At 39.1% G+C, this 22598-nt stretch overlaps 1 non-coding gene across 1 annotated transcript; it reads right to left on the bottom strand.

The window, feature by feature from the left end:
* Window positions 1-7335: 7335 nt before the first annotated feature.
* On the bottom strand, window positions 7336-7439 carry LOC148553958 (small nucleolar RNA R71). Its single transcript, XR_015893871.1, has one exon. It is a non-coding gene; the product is annotated as a small nucleolar RNA R71 (small nucleolar RNA).
* Between the last annotated feature and the right edge of the window lie 15159 nt (window positions 7440-22598).

Below are 22598 nucleotides of genomic sequence, written 5' to 3'. Positions count from 1 at the left end.
AAATATGGGTTACTGGAGACGGATGGTCAACTTAGAGCTCTTTGTGGCATTGAGAGTAAGAAGAAGATGGTCAGTGGTAAGAATTATCCTGCAAGGTTCATTATGGTTGGAAGCTTTAAATGCAAAGGTTGGTGTAAAGCTCAATTGAATGGGTCTAGGAAGTTGTTTGGACGCTTCAGTGAGAATTCTAAAGCTGAACCACCCGGATGGAATCATGATAATCAACTTGAAGACGGGTGCAAAAGCAAGATTTGGGACCCCGGAATTCATTCCAACAATCAACACTCTTGGGGCCTTGTCACTTGCTTTAACTTACTTGAAGGCTTTCTGCGCCTAGTTTGGGACCCCGGAGGCCAATGGAATCACAAACATTGGTGGAGATTCCTGGATGAATACAAGCATAAGCCACCATAACAGGAAGCTCACCAAGTGTCCAACTTAAGGACTCTAACTAAAAGTGCTAGGTGGGAGACAACCCACCATGGTATGATCGTTTCTTTTTCAATTTTATTTCATGTTGTTCTTTATTTTATTTCAACCTATTTTTATTGAACCTGGAATTATTCATAACATCCATATCAGCACTGCATTTGCATCTGCATATTGCATAAAAAAAAACACGCACGCAACGCGACAGCGTCGCTGACGCGTCCGCATCACTAGTGCGTTGGGGAGAAAAGAATTGAACAGAGAGTCATGCGAAAGCGTGGCTGGAAGCGCGCCTTTAGCATAATTTGACCCCACGCGACCGCGTCACTCACGTGACCGCGTCATGTGGGAACTTTGGCCTCCTACGCGACCGCGTCACCCACGCGGCCGCGTGCAATGAAAATCGACGTAACAAGTGTGTTTGGCCAAAAGTTGAGCTGGAATTGGGCTGGACTCGTGCTGGAAGCCCAAGCCCTCCGACGCGAACGCGTGCCCCACGCGGCCGCGTCGTTTCCCAAAAATGGCCATCCACGCGATCGCGTCACTCAAAATTTGGCAAAATAAGATTTTGAACAGAGAGTTGTGCGAGCGCGAGGCTGCCCTCGCGCCAGTAGCACAAAACGTGTCACGCGACCGCGTGACCGATGCTTCCGCGTCGATTACGCCGCACAGCTCAACTTAAATTGCTAAAATATCTTATCTTTCTCTTCCCCAAATCCTATTTTCTCTTTTCCCTCCTTATTTCTTCCTTACTTCTTCTTCCCTTCTCTCCCTTCTCATTCTTCTTATTTTTCTTTTTATTTTATTTTAATTTATTTGCATACTTTCATTCATTGCATTATTTTCATTGGTGTTAGAAATTTATGTGGGTCATTATTTCTATATTTTACTTGTGGATTATTAGAGGAATTATTTGACAATTATATATATTTATTTTTAAAGGGTTGCTTGCATGTTCAATTTATTATTTTCATTAGATTATTTACCATGCATGCTATGTGTTTGTGAAAACGCCCGTATGGCATTGTGCACTGCTTTTCAGTATCTTTTATCCTACTACTCTGAATGCCTGCTTTTCACAAAACCCTTTTTCATATCATATTCATTCAATATAATTGTCATTACAAACATGTTGCTAGTTTGAAAGACTTGGTAATCTAACTTAAACATTGAATGCTTGATCTATGCTACCCATGCCTTTGCGTGCATGCCAATAAACACCTTGCATTCAATTGTTATCATATGCACTAGCTATTTTCCATTGATGACTTTTCACATGTACTCATGAGCGTGTGTTAACGTCATTCTTCTTTATTGTGCATTGATTACCACCTTTCCCGCTCTCTTCCTTGCTCTAACCTTTAGCTTTAAAAGACACTTTCTTTTTCCCTTTTCAGGATGGTCACCAAGAAGGGTAAAGAGAAAGCTACTCCCAAACTACCGGCAAGGAAAGGAACAAAAAGAGCCCCAGCTGAGGAACCACAACCCCCGTCCACTTGCAAATCTCAGCATGCACCGATGACGGTACAATCTTTAAGTGTGGGGAGGTCAATACCGATCTCCATGGGTTAGTATTTCCTTCTCAAACACCAATGTTTTATTTTCCTTGTTAGTTGTTGCATTTGCATGTTTGATTGCATATTTGTTTGTTTGATTTTATGCATTTAGTTACTACTTGGTTGAAGTAATATTTTCTTTTTCAAGAAATTTTTATAGTATTTCACTAATTTAAATTGAAAAATTTTTGTTAAATTTGTTTGGAAGTTGTATTTGGAACATGAATTATAGCTAAAGAACACACAACCTGTGAGATTTGAGCTTATTTATATGGTTACATTATTTAACCATAAATATTTTATTCCTGTGTGTTTCCTTCTCTATGATTGTAATCTATATTTTGTTCCAACCTATATGTCCATTATTTAATATATTTACATGCTTGCATATGATTGAGGCCATTATTTGTTTAGCTCACTTATCCAAATTAAGCCGACCCTTTCAATTACCTTTGTTAGCCACTTTGAGCCTTTAAACCCCATTTATTCTATATTTTACCACATTACTAGCCTTAAGCGGAAAAACAATTATATATCCCAAATTGAATCTTTGGTTAGCTTAAGATAGAATTGTGTGTGTTATTTAAGTATGGAAAACTGTGGGAACTTGGGTTAATAAGGGAATGTATCATGTTTCTAATTTTGAATATTGGAAAATTTGGGTACCTACTCATGTAAAGCAGAAAATTAAAAATTTCATATGCATTGATATGTTATTCTAGTTTTTATGTCTCTCTTAAAAAAAAGAAAAAGAAAAAGAAAAAGAAAAAATATATATAATATAAATAAATAAATAAATAAGGGGACAAAATTACCCCAATGTTAAATTAATAAAAGATCAATGCATATGTGATAAAATTAAAGAAAAATTGATACATGAGTATGTAATGCAAAAGTGAAGACTATGGGTAGCTAGACATGATTCTAGAGTTATATAGAGTATATGTTATGTTAGGTGAAAGCTTAGGTTAATTAAAGATTCAATTTATAAAGCTCACTTAGCCATATACATATACCCTTACCCTTACCTTAGCCCCATTACAACCTTGAAAAGACCTCATGATGTTTGTATTGGTATATTAAATATTGTTGATTGGTTAGGTGAAAAACAAATTTTAGAAAGCATGACTAGAGAAGAGTAGAGTGATTGACCCTAGACACTTGAGAGTTAGAGTGATATACACTACCAGTAAAGGTTCAGTGCTCAATTCTATGTTCCCTGCTTTCATGAGCTATGTTCTTACAAGTTTACTTGTCTTTTACTGTATAATTTGAAATAGTGAAATCTGATTTATGTTTGTCTTGGAGAACTTATTTATTTTTAAACCAAGTAAGTAAAATCATTTAGCATGTAGTTGCATTCATAGGTTGCATTTCATGCATTCCACCATTCCTCTTCATCCCTCTATAGTTTCTCTTGGGCTTAGCATGAGGACATGCTAATGTTTAAGTGTGGGGAGGTTGATAAACCACTATTTTATGGTTTATCTTGTGCTTAATTGAGTGGATTTTATCAACTCTTTACCCACTTATTCATACTATTTGCATGGTTTTACATTTGTCTTCCTAATTATGTGCTTTGATTGAAAACATGCTTCTTTGGCTTTAAATTACCAAATAATAATCCTCACTTATTACTATTAGATGCCTTGATATGTGTGTTAAGTGATTTCAGAGATTACAGGGCAGGAATGGCTCAGAGGATGGAAAGGAAGCATACAAAAGTGGAAGGAATACAAGAAGTTGGAGAAATTGCTAAGCTGTCCAGCCTGACCTCTTCGCACTCAAATGGCTATAACTTTAGCTACAGAGGTCCAAACGACGCGGTTCCAATTACGTTGGAAAGCTAACGTTCGGGGCTTCGATTTGATATATAATATGCCATAGTTGCTCTGACGCTAGGCGATGCGACCGCGTGCTCTATGCGGCCACGTCGCAGTGACGGAAATCAGCGTGTTTGAATTCTTCTCCAGCGATTTTCGGGCTGTTTTCGACCTAGTTCGCGGCCCAGAAAACACAGATTAGAGGCTATAAAGTGGGGGATTGCATCCATTCACAGGGAGGCTTTCACATTCACAATTTTAGGAGTAAATGTAGTTTTTAGAGTGACTCTCAATCCCAAGTTCAATGTTCTTTTATTTCTTTTCTCAATTTTGTTTATGACTCTCTATGTTTAGATTGATTTTCTATTTAATAATTTTGAGGTATTTCAGACTTATGATTGCTTTCTTTTATTTATATAAATAATTTGGATTTTTTCCTTTTGGCTTTGGTTGAGTCATTGGTAACTCTTGAGTTATCAAACTCATTGTTGATTGAAAATTGGAATTCTTCAAGAATTACTTCGAGATCCAATAACTCTAACTTTTCCCAAGGAAAGACTGGGACTTGAGGATTCGAATTAATTCGTCCACTTAACTTACCTTCATAGTTAGAGGTTAACAAAGTGGGAGAAAAAAATCCATTCTCATCACAATTGATAAGGATAACCAGGATAGGACTTCCAGTTCTTATACCTTGCCAAGAGATTTTATTATTATTATTTTATTTTACTTGTCATATAACATATTCCCACCTTACTTCCAAAACTCCAATTTACAAACTCATAACCAATAATAAGAACATACCTCCCTGCAATTCCTTGAGAAGACGACCCGAGGTTTAAATACTCGGTTATCAATTTAAAAGGGTTTGTTACTTGTGACAACTAAAACGTTTGTACGAAGAAATTTCTGTCAGTTTAGAGACTATATCTATAACACGACTGTTTTTATGAAATTCTCTACTGGCAAAAATCCCTAACGTTAGTGGCCTAAGAAGCGTAGCCCAAGGAAGGAAGAAGCGTGGCACAACACAAGGAGCAAGAGCCCAAAGCTCTCACAAGGAGCGCTACTCCAAGGCCAAATGCAAAGCAAAGGGAAAGCTTAGCTCTTGCCAAGAACCGAGTTCTACTCAATAGCAAAGGAAACAAGGCAAAACTTCAAAGCTCAGCTCTTGCCAAGAGCTTTATCGGGCATCTTCCAAAATAAATTCATGGAGAAAAGCTTGCAAATGGAGGCCATGAGATTCGAACCCAATGTCAAGGGGGAAGGGTGTAGCGCTACTTTGCAAGAAAAATAAGCCAAAATTGGCTTGTTTGAACTCACCAAGGATCGAACCAAGTACCTCAAGAAAGCAAGGAGGAAGCGCTACTTTGTTACCAAGAAAAAGGAGCCAGCAAATGCTCTCCCAATGGTTCGAGCTTGGGACCTCACTAAGGACAAGGAGCAAGCTCAGCTCTTGCCAAGAGCTGAGCGCTACCTCCCTTGTCACATGAAGCATGTCACGCACAAATGGGCACAAGACCAAGGAATCAAAGCTCAGCTTGTTGCAAGAACCGAGCGCTGGCAATGTTTGACACGCCCAGGGAGCTTGATGCGCGACTTGACACGGACCAGGAGGGGGCTGTGCGCACCACAAAAATTTGAGGCCAAAGCACCAAAGCTCAACTCTCCCCATGAACCGAGCTTGACCCTGGGAGAACACATGGGCTGAAAATTAAATTAAATTGCCAAATTAATTCATTCCTTCACCAAATTTAGAAGCCCACCCAAATTCTAAAATCCAAAAATAGGAAGTGTATAAATAGAAGCTAGTTTGATTTAGAGAAAAACTTGGGCCTTCATTTTAGAATTTTTCACTTTTACTTTCTTTTGAATTTTCGCTTTGGATCTCTGAGTTCTGTTTTGGGGAATTTGGAAGAAGAATTGATCTCTCTTCTTCCTTGTTCTTGCTTCTGCACTTTTTACTCTTTGTTTTGGATCTTGGGTGGAGAATTGAAAAAATTCTGTTTCAATCTCACCTTGGGATCTCTCTCTGTTTATTTGTCTGCATAATTCAAGGAATTGTGATTTTGGATTTGAATTCTCTTTACTGCTTTCTTCTCTACTTCTTCTGCAATCTGTCTTTTAATTCTCTGCAATTATTCTCTTGTTGGATCAAGGAAGGACTTGAGATCTAGACTTGTTTTCTAGTCTCCTCCACCCCTGAGATCCTCAACTTCCCTTTAGCTATTGCAATTAAGCTACATTTTGCTTTCTGTTTGGTTTCTCAAGTAATTTTTCTTCTCTTGTTTAGATCTGCTGCATCTAAATTGATCTTCTACTTCTTTGTAATTGTCATTTACTTTTGCTTGTTTAATTTCTGCAATCCCAGTTCCCAAATCCTTTTATGATTCAAGCCATTTACATTTCTTGCACCTTAAGTTTCATTTATTTACGTTTCTTGCAATCTAAGTTTTTGTAATTTACATTACTTGCACTTTAAGATTTAGCTCTTTTAATTCTTCTGCACTTTAAATTCTTGTCAATTATCCCTCTCCCTTTAAATTTCATGCAATTTAGCTTTAGTTGGATACAAATCACTCAAATCAACACTTGTTCGCTTGACTAAATCAACCACCTAACTAAAATTGCTCAATCCTTCAATCCCTGTGGGATCGACCTGACTCACGTGAGTTATTATTACTTGATGCGATCCGGTACACTTGCCGGTGAGTTTTGTGTTGGATCATTTTCCACACATCAAGTTTTTGGCGCCGTTGCCGGGGATTGATTAGATTGACAATGATTAAGGAAGGTGGAGGTCTAGATCAAGCACTTTTTCTTTTCTGTTTCTTTAATTTTTGACTAACACACTAACTGTTTGAATTTTTGCTTAAGCTAACTAAAACCTCACTTTAGCAATAGAGTGAAGCTTTCCTGGTTTTTCTGGTTTTGTGTGATTTTTATGTTTTGTTTGTATGTCAGGGACAAGGGGAGCTATACCCACCTTTTGTGAACAAGACGAAAGAATCCTCAGGAGATTAAGAAGAGAAACAAGAGGGAAAAATGTTGTTGGAGAGGAAGAATCAGAGGAAGAGTTCCAGGAAATGGAGGAACACTCAACAAATCCAATAAACCCACTAGCAGGAGCGGCCAACAACAACAACAATCCACCACAGAGAAGGCTTTTGGCTTCCTATACATTTGCAAATCCTAGACATTGTGGGAGTAGCATTCTTACCCCAAATGTTAATGCAAACAACTTTGAACTGAAGCTACAGCTCATCACCTTGGTTCAAAATAACTGCTCCTATGGAGGAGGACCACTTGAAGATCCAAACCAACATTTATCCATTTTTTTGAGGATTTGTGATACGGTCAAAACCAATGGTGTGCATCCAGATATCTACAAGCTGTTGTTATTTCCATTTTCCCTCAGAGACAAAGCCACTCAATGGTTGGAGTCATTTCCAAGAGATAGCATCAACAATTGGGAGGATCTAGTGAGCAAGTTCCTTGCCAAATTTTACCCGCCTCAGAGGATTATTAGATTGAAGACTGAAGTATAAACATTCACACAGATGGATGCTGAACCTCTCTATGAGGCATGGGAGAGATACAAGGCTCTAATTAGGAAGTGCCCTCTTGAAATGTTCAATGAATGGGACATATTGCAGAATTTTTATGAAGGCTTGACATTAAAAGCTCAGGAGGCACTAGATCACTCAGCAGGGGGCTCTTTACAATTGATGAAAACTGTAGAGGAGGCCCAAAATCTCATTGATATAGTGGCTAACAACCAATATTTCTTTGCTCACCAAAGGCAACGCCAACCATCACAAAGGAAAGGAGTGATGGAGTTGGAAGGAGTTGACTCAATCCTAGCTCAAAACAAAATGATGCAGCAGCAAATTCAGCAACAATTTGAGCAAATGGCCAAAAGGATTGATAGCCTCCAAGTTGCAGCAGTAAACACAAGCCAACCATCACTCACATGGGGGACAAATGAAGAGAATCAATAGGATCAGCAGCAGAAACAAGTCCAGTACATGCACAACCAAGGTTCTGGATCAAGTGAAGTCTATGGTGACACCTACAATCCATCATGGAAGAACCACCCTAATCTCAGATGGGGAGACAATCACACTCAGAATCAGCAGCCATGGCAAAGAAATTTAAACCAAAACAGTTGGAAAAACACAAACCACAACAACCAGCAGAATAATAACCAAAATCCATATAGAAAACCCCAAAACACTTACCCCAACTCCAATCATTATCCATCCAATAACCAAACCACCAATCTAAACAACCATCATCCACCCTCACCAGCTCACAACCAACCACAAATTCCACAAGACTCTCAGAGAATCTCTCAGTTGGAGATGATGATGGAGAAAATGATGAAGCAGCAAGAACTTATAACTAAGAACAATGAAGCTTCCATAAGAAACATAGAAAGGCAGATTGGACAACTTTCTAAGCAAGTTGTAAATAAAAGACCATCAAGCTCACTTCCAAGTGATACAGTTCCAAATCCGAAGAAAGAATGTAAAGCTATACAGCTAAGGAGTGGAAAGATCTTGGTGAAAGATGAAGGAGCAACCAAGATGCCAAAGGAAAATGACAAGAAGCAAGCTGAAAAAGAGGAAGCCAGCAACAAAGAAGTGATAGCAAGCAAGCAAACTTCATGGAAGCTCAAAGAAAAGGAAGATCAGCCACAAATCTCAAGAAAAGGGAAGGAAGCAATGGAAGAACCAACCAAGGAACAAAGGCAGGGAGTGAACTTCACACCTCCATTGCCATATCCCCAAAGGTTCAACAAGGAGACTAAGGACCAACACTTCCCTAAATTCCTTGAAGTCTTCAAGAAATTGGAGATCAACATCCCCTAGCTGAGGCTTAGAGCAAATGCCCCTATATGTAAAGTTTTTGAAGGAGCTTGATAAACCCATATTTCATGAGTTCTTTTGTGCTTAATTTGAGTGATTTATACAATCCTTCACCTACTTATTCACATTAATCGCATGGTTTTACTTTCCCTTCCTTATTATGTCATATTGTGAAAAACATGTTTCCTAAGCTTTAAAAATTAATTATTTTAATTACCTTTATTTCCATTCGATGCCGTGATTAGTGTGTTGAGTAGTTTCAGATTTTCTAAGGCAGAATGACTTAAAGGATGGAAAAGAAAACATACAAAATAGGACAGAGAAGGCAAAACGGAGCTTTAAGGAAATTGGTATCCACGCGATCGCATGGATGACACGATCGCGTGCCAAGCACGAATCAGCAGCGATGCGGCCGCATGACTGACACGACCGCGCGCCTTAAGCAGAACGCACATGACGCGGTCGCATGACTGACGCGACCGCGTGGCAAGGAAAAGCTCCAAATGACGCGACCGCGTGACAGAGGCCACGTATCAGAATTTACAGAATACGCCCCCAGTGAATTCTGAAGCCTTTTTTGGCCCAGATCCAAGTACAGACAGCATAGACCAGAGGTTATAAAGTGTGGGAATGCATCCATTCAAAGCGAGCTCGCATATTTTATTTTTCAATGATTTAGATTTAGTTGAGAGGGAGATCTTCTCCTCTCTCTCTTTTAGGATTTAGGATTTCTTCTTGTTTTAAGAGTGACTCTCAATCCAGGTTTTACGTTTCTTTGTTTTAGCTTCTTTTTACCTTTATTTATTCTAGCACTTGAATTGATCAGTGAATTTATGAATTTCTTCCATGTTACAGACTGTTATTTGAATTAATGATAATTGAGGTATTTTCAGTTTATTATTGTTCTCTTTGATTTAAGTTACCATTGCCTCCCATCTAAGGACATTTTTATTATTCCAGCAATTTTACTTTTTCCCCTTTTGGCCCTGGTTAAGAATTCAGTAACTCAACAGTTATTAAACTCAACACAACTGATAATCGTTATCTTGCTAATTGAGCTGAACTTAAGTAATCCCAACCTTTTCTTAGGAAATAAATAGGATTCAAAGGTCAATTTAATTAGTCCCCTGACTTTCCTTTGCCCTAGTAAAGGTTGACCAAGTGGAGTTTAGATTCAACCTTCATTATAGTTGAGAGAGATAACTACGTTGGACCTCCAACTTCTCTTACCTTGCCAAAAGTCTGCTTTACAGTATTTATTTATTTTAATTGCCATTTACTTTACTTGTTATTTAAATTACTTGCTTCTCATCTTCTAAACCCCGATTACAACCTTTATAGCCAATAATAAGAACATACTTCCTCGCAGTTCCTTGAGAAGACGACCCGAGGTTTGAATACTCGGTTAACAATTTCTAAAGGGGTTTGTTACTTGTGACACCCAAAACGTTTGTATGAAGGGATTTTTTTCGGTTTAGAGACTATATCTACAACGCAACTATTTCTATGAATCTCTTTACTGGTAAAAATCCTAACGTCAAAATGGCGCCGTTGCCAGGGAACTGCTAACGTGTGCCTTATTATTGGTTATTGTAAATATTTTTCTTTTGCTTGTTTATTTGTTTTTGTTTTTCCTCTTTATCTTTATTTGCTGCTATGAACTCTCACCCCTCTCGCTTTGAGTTTGGTTCTAATACTGTTAAAGGAAATAGAAGTTACAGCAGGAATGTGCACCAAGGTCAGACCAATCAAGGATGGATGAAACCAAGAGGATCTAATCAACCCTTTTGGCAGCAACACCCTCCGAGATATCCTGGACAAAGACCATTCTACAATGCATACCCAGCTGAAAGACATGGTGGACAACCTTGTAACTACCAACAAGCCCCACCCCGTGCATATAAACCATCCTTTCAACATAACCTCGAACCACCACATTCACAAGCTTTTCTTCACCATTCGCCACCATATGATCCTTCCTTACCCCAATACCAATCCAATCACCCCCAATCACCACCACTTTCCTTTGTATCATGTCCAAGTCCAGCAACCCGAGAAGCAGAGGATCGCCTAAGGGAAACAGTAATTAAATTTCAAACAACCATTCAACAACTGGAGCAAGCGATAATTCAATGGGCTTCTAGGCGCTCAAATACACAAGGATCAATCACAGCTCCATGTGGACAGCCCAATGAAGAGTGTAGCATGAAGGAGCTACCAGAAACTCCAGCGGACAAGACAGAGAATGAATTTGTACTAGAACAATTAGAAGAAGCTGTCTTTGTTCAAGAAGAAGAGTTACCTAGGAGATGCTGAACCTCCATGGGAATCCAGAATTGAGGAAAACTCTGTCCAAGATGCTACAGTTGATGCTAAGGAGGCTACTGTACAATCTCCAAGGCAAGTCGTTTATGAGGAATCAGACGGAATAATCCAAGAAGCAAATTCCCTTGATGATGATAGTCACAAGTCTAGCTCTCTTAGTGATGAACTTGCATCCGCAAGTGAATTCTCTGAGATCGAAGAATCTTCCCCAAGTGAATATGAAGATGATGCGGAGGTAGATTTCTCTCAACCTCCAATCTATGACTCAAGTGATGAGGAAGACATAGAAGACTTTGACCAGGACACAGATACAATTGAAGATCTTTGCAAAGAAGTGGAGGAATTCACAGAAGAGCACAAAGAAATGGAACTTGCAGAACCACCAAAAACACCTATCCCAAGGCCATTACCACCTAATACAAGCTTCAAGTGGGTACAATCCTTAACTTATAACTTTACTTATTCACTTGAATATGGTTTGCTTGAAACAGATGGCCAACTTAAAGCTCTCTGCGGCTTTAAGAGTAAGAGGGAAATGGCTCGTACTCAGAGCTGGTGCACAAGGTTCAATAAGGTTCCACGCTTCACCTCGAAGTACACGGATTGGTATCATGCTCAATTGCATGGATCACGGAAAACATTTGGTCACCAAGGTGAGATTCTACTTTTTAACCCGCCCAGATGGAGACATGTAGATCAAGATGGAGGCGGATTTAAAAGCAAGGCTTGGAATCCTGGAGTTTATTCTGACATTTGTCACCCCGGGAGCCTAACAATATATTTGAAGCTGTTCAGAAGCTTTGTGTGCCTAGTTTGAGACCCCGGAGGCTATTGGCATTCCAAACACTGGTGGAGATTTTTAGACGAATTTAAACATAAACCACCATAACAGGATACTCCTCCAATGTCCAACTTAAGGACTTTAACTAAAAGTGCTAGGTGGGAGACAACCCACCATGGTATGGTCGCTTCTTTTTCAATTTATTTCTTGTTAATTGCTTTCATTTTTCCTTTTTCAATTTTAATTTATTAAACCTGGAATCATGCATCGCATTCATGTTAACCGTTGCATTCTGCATTTTTCATGCATAAAAAAAAAAGGGGTGCACGATGCGACCGCATGCCCCATGCGATCGCGTCTTATTGCAAAAAACACCACCCGCGCGGCCGCGTGATATATATATCGGCGTAAGGATCCAATGAATAGAAAGTTAGGCTGGAATCGTGCGGCCCTTGTGCGTTTCGCACAAATTGGCCCACGCGATCGCATGCCCCATGCGATCGCGTCCCTTGCACAATGCCAATCCCACGCGACCGCGTGAGCGACGCGATCGCGTCGCATGGATTGCACATCACCCCAAAAGGAGACAGAGAGTTGCGCTAAAACAGTGCTGGAGTTGTGCGTTTAGCACGAATTCCAGTGACGCGATCGCGTCACCTCCATTTTCGCCCCAACCACGCGACCGCGTGCCCCACGCGGCCGCGTGGATTTGAAAGTATAACCCCCCAGCCACGCGAACCCTATCAGTCGCGCAGCCCCCACCCCCAACCCTCTTCTCCCTCTCTGCTTCTTCTTCCTCCAACCACCACCCAGCACCACCCAGCCGCCACCGCGCCACCACCCAGCCGCCACCGCCGTCCAGACACCGCTGCCGCAACCCCCTCCCCTCTCTTCTTCTCCCTTCTTCCTCTTTCCTCCCCTCTCCACCACTGCCCTCCGCGACCACCGCCCACCACTGCCAGCCATCCAGTCGCGCCCCCTCTCTCCGCCACTGCCCCCCTCAGCCGCCACCGCGACACCGTTCCCCGCCACCGCGCCGGACGCCGCCGCAGCCACCTTCTTCCCCGTTCCACCCCTCCCGCCTTCCAGGTTCCGCAACACGCATTCCCTTTTATCCGTTCATCATTTTTCTGTACTTTTTTCCGTTTCTGTTCATCATTAGGATAGATAGCTATGCATGCTGTAGTGGATTTTTAGGTTGTTAGGTAGCTTAGGCTCTGGTTAGTGGATCTAGGTCTGTTTACTTGCACTGTTCCTGTTTCTGTTTTATCATAACTGCAATTCTGCTGTTCCTGTGACCTCGTTCATATGCTGTGATTTCTTGCAATTGCTGCTTGTTAATCTAAATTTTCCTGTTTCTATTCATTACTGGTAACTGCAGCAAGTTTTTAATTCATATGAACTGCTATGATTGCTGTTTATTTTCCGGGACTATCCAATTTTAGCCGGAATGCTGCCCAAATTTTTTGTAAATTGTTTTCATTCTTGTTTTGGTTTGGCATTTCTGAACTCTGTTTTACTCTGCTTTACCCAAACCATTTCATGAATGCTATGGCAGACTTTCTTATCCTCTTTGATTTCCTGGTTCATAAACTGCATTTGTGATTCACTGATTTCAATTTTTGCTTTCTTTATTTCTATTCGAATCAGCATCACCCTGTTTTCCTTGTTCGATTATGAGTACTTCTATTCTTACCTGTGAATCCTTGTTATATGGAATTTTTCTATGCCACTTACTTTAACCCGCACTTTACTAACTCACTAATTTTAATATTCTAACCATACTAACCCTTTTGATCTCTTTTCTGTTTATTTTCACTTTCCTCTAACTTTCTAACCATGGCATATTGTTTATTTTTCTATTTAACATAAATTTAATCACATTTCATTTACTCATTTTCCTTATTCTATTTCTCCCTTGCTGCTTTGAGTTTCCTTTGTTTAAATTGCCTATTTGCTTTCCTATTTTATCCATATCCTGATTTTCTGTTTTTCAGGATGTCTGCCTCACAAAGGAAAGGAAAAGGCAAGGCTACTGGCAAGCGCAAGAGAGGAGATTCCTCCCAGTCCATCATTGCTCTAATGCACGATTCTTCATGGCGGGAGAAGAACTTCACACAGCAGGAAAAAGCTGACCAGCTGCTCCCTGCGAATGATCCTATAAAATTTGCAAACCGGTACTGTGAGCTGAAGTACTCGGCTTTTGCAAACTCCAGAAATCTATACCTGGAGCGAACTCTGAAGATTCCAGAAGCACTCCAGCAGTACACCACTGAGCAAATCAAGCAAAAGGGCTGGTTCTTTCTGGAAAGAACACTGACAGAGGTCAATTCATCTTGGGTACGGAAATTCTACTGCAACTACTATCTCACTACCCTAGATGCAGTGAACCTGAGAGGAAAACATATTCTAGTCACTGAGGAGGCCTTAGAGGACATTCTCTGGCTCCCAGCCAAGTCCGATCAGCCTGATGGTTATTCAAAGGCTGAGGAGGACATGCGTCAGATGCAGTTTGATTGGGATGCCGTGAAGGCACGGATAGCTCTCGACCCGACAGTTCCTTGGGAGATGGGTCAGGATACTACCATGCCTAGAGGGATCAAGAGAGCATACTTAAACGATGAGGCTCGGTTATGGCATCAGATCTTGAGTAATTATGTGATGCCGAGTACTCACGAGACGGAGATCCCGGCTGCTATGATCACCCTCCTTTGGTGTGTGCTGGAGGGTAAGGACCTTTATCTGCTACGTTTCATTCGGCACTATATGGCCAGGGTCCACGTCTGAGGCACCCTCCCTTTTCCATATCTAGTTACACAGCTTGGCCGTCGAGCTGACGTGCCATGGGAGGCTGCCGATGAGAGACCATCAGCGGCGGATTGCAGGAAGATCATTCCGCACAGCCGGAACTTCTTAGCCTTGGGCCACAGACCACCACCATTCACTGCTACTGATGAGTCAGCCCCACCGTCTGCTGGACCCTCTTCCTCCACTGCTGCACCACCTACCCCTGCTACCACCACTGCACCTCCACCTGCCACAGAGCCCGTCTATCATCTGGTGCACCGCTTGTTTCGACGACTTGACCAGATGGAGCGTCGCAACAAGCGGCGCTATGAGCACCTAAAGCTGATGATACGATCCGGTGACATCCCCTCTGAGCCCGACACACCGTCCGAGGCATCTGAGGAGGAGGCGGATGCGCCCGAGGCAGAGACCCATCCCCAGGAGGCAGCACCAGCCGCACCACAGGCAGCAGTCCCACATCAGATTGAGGCTGCGGATCTTGAGATCCCGATCCAGTCAGCACCTCCTCCACAGTAGCCAAACTCCCAGCCTACCACCACTGAGACTCCAGCTACCATCCCTTCCAGTGATGACACTCCTTCACACCCGACTTGATTGAGCATCGGGGACGATGCTTCCTTTTAAGTGTGGGAAGGTCGCCATCTCTGGCGTTTATTTTGGTGAACCACTACATCTTTTTTCTTTTATTTTGGATATTTTTCTGTATTTTTCTTTTTACTGTTATTTTCTGAGTACTTATACATTGCTTTTATGTATTTTTACTCTATTTTCTGCATTTTGCATCTTTAGTTCATATTTTAGCCATTTAGTTTATTTTAGTTATTTAGTTTAGTTTGCAATTCTGATTTATTAGTGGATTAATTAGTATAGTTTACCCTTTTTAGCATAAGATAATATAGTTTAAAATTGAAAAATATAAAAAGGAAGTAAGCTAGGAAATTGAACATATCAGATTTAAATCCACAAACCTTATATATAGCATTACATGATGTAGTTAAGCTGACAACATTTCATCAAGGAGGAACATTAAAACTTTAAAAGCTACCCTAAATATTTTTTTATGAGAATAATGGGAATTTTTAACTAAACCTGCATACAATATATAAATGATATATGATGCTTGAGTTAGAGAACACACAGCCTGTGAGTCTTGAGCTTAATTGTATGGTTGCATTCAAACCATAATTTCATTTCTGTGTGTTTCATTTCTTTTTATTCTGATGTTCTTTACTTTGCTTTAATCTATATGTCCAATTATAGAATATAGAATGTAGATACATACCAAGAGAATGATTGAGGCCATCATTTGATTTTAGCTCACTTACCCCAAATTAGCCTACCTTTACATCACCTTTGTTAGCCCCCTTGAGCCTTTTAAAAACCCCTTTATTCTATTTAGCCAAATTACTAGCCTTAAACAGAAAAACAAAAGAAAATCCCAAGTGAATCCTTGGTTAGCTTAAGATAGAAAATCATGAATAGAGTTAAATGTGGGAAACCTTTTGGGAACATGGATGATAGAAACAAAAAGGTAGAGAAGTTAAAAGAAATAAAATAAATTTGGGAAGCATGCTCATGAGAAAATCAAAGTGATTTAATTGCCATATGCCTTGAAAAAAAAAAGAGTTATTTTTCAGCATTTAAATTAAAGGGGGATACAAAAAGATTTCCCCAATGCAAAATATAAGCAATGCACATGGAATAAAAAAAAAATAAAAAGTGAAACATGAGTATGTAACAATAAGTGTGATAATATGGGAAAATAGGTAAAAAGATTTTATTTTACTAAATATGTATGTTAGGTGAGATCTTAGTCTAATTAAGGATTCACTTATTAGCTCACTTGACCCTATACATAAATCCTTACCTTTACCTTGACCCCATTACAACCTCAATTAAAGACCTCATGACTTTTTGGTATGACTATATTCTATAATTGTTGATTGGTTAGATGAAGAACAAAGCTATAGAAATTAAGAATAAAAATAAAAATAGAGTGAATAAACCTAATAAACACTGAGTGACTAGAGAGTAAACACAAAATCCAGTGAGGGTTCAATAACTTATCAACATATATCTGTACTTAATTTACTAATTGTTTTGCAAGTTTGTACAATGTTTTCTTTCCCATCTCATTTGCTAAAATGCTTTATTATTTAAGGGTTGGCTATATATATATATATATATATATATATATATATATATATATATATATATATATATATATATATACATGACTCCTTGAGAATGTGAATTAACTTGACTACATGTAAGCTTTATATATAAGTAAATAATTTAGAGTTGCATGATGCATCATTCATTTAGGTAGTTGCATTTAAATTAGGTTGCATTGCATGACATTCCAGTACTTTAACCTTAATTATTTACCTTGGATTTAGCATGAGGACATGCTAGTGTTTAAGTGTGGGGAGGTTGATAAACCCATATTTCATGAGTTCTTTTGTACTTAATTTGAGTGATTTATACAATCCTTCACCTACTTATTCACATTAATCGCATGGTTTTACTTTTCCTTCCTTATTATGTCATATTGTGAAAAACATGTTTCCTAAGCTTTAAAAATTAATTATTTTAATTACCTTTATTTCCATTCGATGCCGTGATTAGTGTGTTGAGTAGTTTCAGATTTTCTAAGGCAGAATGATTTAAAGGATGGAAAAGGAAACATACAAAATAGGACGGAGAGGGCAAAATGGAGCTTTAAGGAAACTGGTATCCACGCGATCGCATGGATGACGCGATCGCGTGCCAAGCACGAATCAGCAGCGACGCGGCCGCATGACTGATGCGACCGCGCACCTTAAGCAGAACGCACATGACGCGGTCGCATGACTGACGCGACTGCGTGGCAAGGAAAAGCTCCAAATGACGCGACCGCGTGACCCACGCGGACGCGTGACAGAGGCCACGTATTAGAATTTACAGAATACACCCCCAGCAAATTCTGAAGCCCTTTTTGGCCCAGATCCAAGTACAGACAGCATAGACCAGAGGTTATAAAGTGTGGGAATGCATCCATTCAAAGCGAGCTCGCATATTTTATTTTTCAATAATTTAGATTTAGTTGAGAGGGAGATCTTCTCTTCTCTCTCTCTTAGGATTTAGGATTTCTTCTTGTTTTAAGAGTGACTCTCAATCCAGGTTTTACGTTTCTTTGTTTTAGCTTCCTTTTACCTTTATTTATTCTAGCACTTGAATTGATCAGTGAATTTATGAATTTCTTCCATGTTACAGACTGTTATTTGAATTAATGATAATTGAGGTATTTTCAGTTTATGATTGTTCTCTTTGATTTAAGTTACCATTGCCTCCCATCTAAGGACATTTTTATTATTCCAGCAATTTTATTTTTTCCCCTTTTGGCCCTGGTTAAGAATTCAGTAACTCAACAGTTATTAAACTCAACACAACTGATAATCATTATCTTGCTAATTGAGCTGAACTTAAGTAATCCCAACCTTTTCTTAGGAAATAAATAGGATTCAAAGGTTAATTTAATTAGTCCCCTGACTTTCCTTTGCCCTAGTAAAGGTTGACCAAGTGGAGTTTAGATTCAACCTTCATTATAGTTGAGAGAGATAACTACGTTGGACCTCCAACTTCTCTTACCTTGCCAAAAGTCTGCTTTACAGTATTTATTTATTTTAATTGCCATTTACTTTACTTGTCATTTAAATTACTTACTTCTCATCTTCTAAACCCCGATTACAACCTTTATAGCCAATAATAAGAACATACTTCCTCGCAGTTCCTTGAGAAGACGATCCGAGGTTTGAATACTCGGTTAACAATTTCTAAAGGGATTTGTTACTTGTGACACTCAAAACATTTGTACGAAGGGATTTTTGTCGGTTTAGAGACTATATCTACAACGCAAATATTTCTATGAATCTCTTTACTGGTAAAAATCCTAACGTCAGAGCTTATCAACAAAAAGAGGAGTTAGCATAGGAATGAAACTATATTGCTCACTGAAGAATGCAGTGCATTAATCCAGAAGGGGCTTCCCCCAAAACTTGAGGACCCTGGAAGCTTTTTCCTACCGTGCACCATTGGCAACCTAAATATCAATAAAACAATGTGTGATTTAGGGGTGAGTATCAATCTAATGCCCTCTTTGGTGAAAAAGCTGTGCATAGAAGAAGTGAAGGCAATACAAATGTCTCTAGAATTGGTGGACAAGTCAGTGATATGTCCCAGGGGTGTGATTGAAAACCTTCTAGTTAAGGTGGACAAATTCATATTTCCTGCAGATTTTGTGGTCTTAGACTCAGATGAAGAGGGAGGTGATTCCATTATACTGGAAAGGCCATTCTTGGCCACAACAAGGGCCATTATAGATGTGGAGCAAGGAGAGTTGACCCTCAGAATGCACGATGAAAGCATCACCTTAAATGTCTTTCCAGAAACACAACACATTGATGAAACGAGAATCTGCATGGAGACTGATAAAGGAGACTTGCAATGGAAGAAGAAAACAAACAAGACAATCATTGATTACCTTCCGGAGCAAGAAACAAATAACACAGCATGGCAAAAAGAGAATGAAATTGTGCAGAGTGATGAAGGAAAACAAGATGAAATTAAAGTATTAGCTACTGAGAAGGAAAGCCCAAAGATGCAGTCCAGTACCAAAAAGGGGGAAGGATCTACATACAGAAAGAAGAAAAGTAAGAAAAGGGTTAAAAAGGGATGGAAGAACAAAAAGATTCCAACTGAGGGGTTCCAAAAAGGGGATAAAGTGTAGTTAATCTATCAACAACTGGGGGCAAGCCAACAAGCTGATGACTACTACACTATCAACAAAATACTCTCACTAGAGATGCTGAAGTTGAGCATCAAGGCACCAAAAGAAAGATCACAGTGAAGGGAGACAAACTGAGACACTACAGTCAGCAACCACCCTAATGAGGGGCCAATTTCAAGCTAGTGACAATAAAAGAGCGCTCCATGGGAGACAACCCATGATCTAAGAATTTTGCCTTGCTTTTGAATTCAATAATCTATGATCATTCTAGCATGAATTTGAATTCTTATGAACTTACCTGATAGCTGCATGCACTATTTTGGAGCATATGTTAGATTTCTAAGTTTGGTGTGCCTCAAGGCACTCCAAATTGGCTTTTCAAGCTTTCTTAGACTATATGCTTAATCATTGTGATAAAGTATACGACCAAACATTAAGTTTGGTGTCTACATATACATTAATTTTCAGAAGAATTAATTTCTGTTCATAAAATCAAAGTCATGCATGAATGGATCATACATAGTTTTCATTTTAAGAATTCATGATAGGAAATAAAATGTGCTTTATGAATTATATACCAATTGTGATGGACTGTGTGCATTTTATATTGATTCCTTAGCAATGGACAAATTTGGTGTTCACCAAATCTTGGTTCATTATCTAAGGAACACAATTGGTTCTTTATAAATAAAGAACATGACAAATCATTTAAATGACCATTACTACACCACCGTGCTATATTTTCTATCCTAAGACTCACCATTTTGTTGATTTGGTTGAATAGGAAAAAGAAGATTGAGGAAAGGACAAGAAAAGGGAGAGTCACGGCTAGGACAAGTCAAGTGGGAAGTGATCACATGTGCTTAGAGAAGCGTGCCCCTTGGAAAACAAAATCTGCATGCATGCACTCTTGGACACCGAAATACATGCAACCAATGAGGAGAGAATCCTTGTCATTCTTCAACAAGGCATGCAGACCGTCTATATCATGAGCCTCCCACCATACTTAGCTCAATCTTCACCCTTCATGCTCTCAATCGAGATTCCTCTTCAAGTGTGTTTTTGACCAAAGCTTTAATGTCTTGCTTATAAATAGGTTGAGGTACTTCATAAGAAACACACTCATACAAGCCTCCCTCACACTTCTAAACCATTGCTTCACTTTTCACTTGGCCAAAAACACATTCAACAACCCCCTTCCCCAAATAACACATCATTTTCCCTTCCTCTCACTACAAAACCGTGTCACAAATTCACCCTTGCTTCTTCCCTCTATTTGAATCTATGGCCTCATCAAGTTCAAGGAGAAGACCGGGAAAGGAACCAATGGTGACCGACCCCCCATCCTATGATGCAAGGAAATTTAGATCTCAGTTTCATGAAGGAAGATATCATAGGCTCATGAAAACAAATCATATCATTTATGAGATGGGTTTTGAGCTGAGGGATGGGGAGTACCCCATCTTGAGCCAAATCACTAGGGAAAGAAGGTGGGAACTTCTATGCTATCTGATAAACCACTATTTCATGGTTTATCTTGTGCTCAATTGAGTGGTTTTTATCAACTCTTTACCCACTTATTCATACTATTCGCATGTTTTACGTTTTCCTTCCTGATTTTGTGCTTTGATTGAAAACATGCTTCTTTGGCCTTAAGTTCCCTATGTTTAATCCTCTCTTATTACTATTAGATGCCTTGATATGTGTGTTAAGTGATTTCAGAGATTACAGGATAGGAATGGCTCAGAGGATAGAAAGGAAGCATGCAAAAGTGGAAGGAATACAAGAAGTTGGAGAAATTGCTAAGCTGTCCAGCCTGACCTCTTCGCACTCAAACGGCTATAAATTTAGCTAAAGAGGTCCAAATGACGCGGTTCTAGTTGCGTTGAAAAGCTAACATTCGGGGCTTCGATTTGATATATAATATGCCATAGTTGCCCTGACGCTAGGCAACGCGAACGCGTGCTCCACGCGGACGCGTCACAGTTCCGAAAATCAGCGTGGCAGATTTCTTCTCCAGCGATTTTTGGGCTATTTTCGACCCAGTTTTTGGCCCAAAAAACACAGATTAGAGGCTATAAAGTGGGAAAATCCATTCATTTATAAGGATCAGCTCATACATTCACTTTTCATAATTTAGATGTAGTTATTAGAGAGAGAGGTTCTCTCCTCTCTTTTAGGATTTAGGATTAGGATTCCTCTTAAAGGATTTAGGATTTCTTCTTCATCACAGGTTCAATGTTTCTTTTATTTATTTTTCCAATTTGGTTTATGAATTTTCATGTTTGACTTGATTTCTTTTATTTAATGCAATTTGAGGTACTTCAGATTTATCACTTCTTCTATTGTTTGTTTTTAATTAATGTTCTAAGTTAGATCCCAACTTAATTTTGGAGTTGATTGATATTTGGAGACCCTTGAGTTGAATTACTCAAGAGTTAAATTGTAATTGGGTTTATTGTTGGCTGGCTCTCTAGTCACTAACGCTAATCCTTCCCAAGGGAGAGGATTAGAACTTGTGAATAAAAGTAGACTCCCAACTTACTTGACTTTCCTTTACTTCACTTGGTAAAGGATGACTAAGTAGAAACAACCATCAATTATCAATTGATCATGAGAAAAATCTAACAAGGATAGAACTTCCGATTAATCTCTCCTAATCAAGGCTTTTAATTTAATTACATAAAATCTCTTATTTATTTTTATTGCTTTAATTTATAATTATATTTGTGCCCATTGCCCAAACTCCAAAACCCCCCAATTTACAAGACTCATAACCAATAATAAGAACATACCTCCCTGCAGTTCCTTGAGAAGATGACCCGAGGTTTGAATACTTCGGTTATCAATTTTAAAGGGTTTTGTTACTTGTGACAACCAAAACGTCTGTAGGAAAGGACTTTTGTTGGTTTAGAAGCTATACCTGCAACGAGGATTTATTTGCGAATTTCTAGACCACGCAAAAGTTATCTCTTCAAAATGGTGCCGTTGCCGGGGAATTGCAAACGTGTGCCTTATTATTGGTTATTGTAAATATTTGCTTTTTGCTTGTTTATTTATTTTTATTAAAAAAAAATTCAGATTTTTATTTTAAAATTTTTATCTTATCTTATCTTATTTCAAAAATCAAATTTCAAAATTTAAAATTCAAAATTTAATTTTCAAATTCAAAAATTTAAATTTCAAATAATCTTTTAATTTAAAATTATTTTTATTTTTGTTTTTAATTTTATTTGC

Source organism: Arachis ipaensis, chromosome B7 (assembly GCF_059453495.1).
Source record: "Arachis ipaensis isolate K30076 ecotype BB chromosome B7, ASM5945349v1, whole genome shotgun sequence".
In the NCBI taxonomy this organism is placed as follows: domain Eukaryota; kingdom Viridiplantae; phylum Streptophyta; class Magnoliopsida; order Fabales; family Fabaceae; genus Arachis; species Arachis ipaensis.
This window is presented reverse-complemented; position numbering and strand designations above follow the sequence as displayed.